A 1,578-nucleotide genomic window follows, 5' to 3' on the forward strand; every position below is an offset into this window, starting at 1 on the left:
GTCGCAGAATTTAACTCAAACGGCAAGGTTATATAGCTTATAAATTAAAACGTTACTGCGACGTGACTACGTGAGCCATTATCCGGTTTCATGCAAGTTGTATACGAAAAAAAAAATAATATAAAATATAAATTTAGGTAAATAGAATTATGAAATTATGAAAAACTAAAAAGCAAAAATTAACTAAAAAATTGCGCCCTAGGCCAGTGCCTTGGTGGCCTATAGGTAAATCCGCCCCTGTACCTAGGTATTAACCATTAAAAGGTCACTGTAATATTTCTGTTAGATTTGAACTCAAAATAACTCACGCGTTGCATACAAAACCACGATTTTCATCGATGACACGGTTACTAGGTACTAGGTACTAGGTAGTAGGTATATTTTATTATATGTTTGTATTGCAATAATATTGATTTATTTTAATATGTGTATAAGTAATACGATAGCCAGTAAGTGGTATAAACTATAAATAGTGTTAAAATTTACTAAATATTATGAAAATGTCAATGAGTATAGTAAAATAAGTATAATAATAAAAGTGGATAAAGGTTTCAAGTCTCCAAAAATAATGTTTTGGAACTATTCCAAGATTTTAACTAAAATCCTTATTCTTCGTTTAAATATCTAATCTGGTCCAAATTTGAAACTCCAAATGTTTTGAACTTTAATATATTTTAGATTATTGGTTTCAGCATATAAACTAAAAGAACTTTGTATTAAATGTTTAAATCTTATCTATAAAAATTAAATCTTTTTGAATCCTTATTAATTTACACATTTTCGTGTATTTGACAAAATTTGTCAATATTTGAACTACAAATATGCTTTAAAAAAAAATCATGTCTAAGTACCAATCTTAAATATTTTTAAATATCTATAATAACAGCTTATGAGGAAAGGAATATTGTATTTGATTTTCAATCTTTTTTTTTATCAATATTAGGTAATAGATATAAAACTAAAAAGGTGGGTAAGTGGCTGTCGCTCTGCTGTACAGTAGGTTACAAGTTGGTCACTGTATAATGGATAGTATTAAATTTTAATTCAATGATATAATATCACTGTATAAGAAAAACGATTCTGAGTGGAGACGGTTTGTCAGTCTAGGTATTAGACATACCTATTATAGGTATACTTATCTACTTATCTATAGTGTTAAAAAAAATTGACCTATAATAGGTATTAATAATAAATTCCAAATTAATCATATCAGAATATCAATCAGGTAACGCGTTATACATCAACATCAAACCGTGGTACTATCATAGATATATAAACGTATACTTCAGAAGTTTCAAGTAACCACAAATAATATTATACAATCATTAAAATCACAACAAAATAACTAAAATAGTTATTCCAGGTTTTTTAATATGTAATTTCGTCCAAATTTAAAATAATTAATATAAAAATAAACTGTGCTTATGTATTTCTTAGAATTTTTGGCAACAGAATTAAATATTTACGTGGAATCTTGTTTTAAATTTTCAATCCTTAGATATAAAAGTTGAACATTTTATAAAGTTTTAACTACAAAATAATTATTCAATTTTAAATTTGATAAATTTTGTCAACATT

The sequence above is a fragment of the Acyrthosiphon pisum genome, chromosome X (assembly GCF_005508785.2).
Source record: "Acyrthosiphon pisum isolate AL4f chromosome X, pea_aphid_22Mar2018_4r6ur, whole genome shotgun sequence".
NCBI classification, from domain to species: Eukaryota; Metazoa; Arthropoda; class Insecta; order Hemiptera; family Aphididae; genus Acyrthosiphon; species Acyrthosiphon pisum.